Source organism: Babylonia areolata, chromosome 24 (assembly GCF_041734735.1).
Source record: "Babylonia areolata isolate BAREFJ2019XMU chromosome 24, ASM4173473v1, whole genome shotgun sequence".
Lineage (NCBI taxonomy): Eukaryota > Metazoa > Mollusca > Gastropoda > Neogastropoda > Buccinidae > Babylonia > Babylonia areolata.
The window spans coordinates 42,075,762-42,076,034 of NC_134899.1; positions in this window are offsets into that span (position 1 = coordinate 42,075,762).

Sequence of the window (273 nt, forward strand, 5' to 3'; positions counted from 1 at the left end):
TCTCTTACCCTTTTGGTGAGAGCGAGAAAGTAAGGGGAGATAACAGGTGGGAAGCCAATTTGCTGCTATATAAAGGCATTGGCCCCTTTCAAACAAGAAGCCACAATGTTTGTCACACCGAAACAATGATAACAAGAAGCCACAATGTTTGCCACACTGAAACAATGATAACAAGAAGCCACAATGTTTGTCACACCGAAACAATGGTAACAAGAAGCCACAATGCTGATGTCAAAATCCTCGACAAAGCGCGCTCACTCAGTCCGCGTTCGA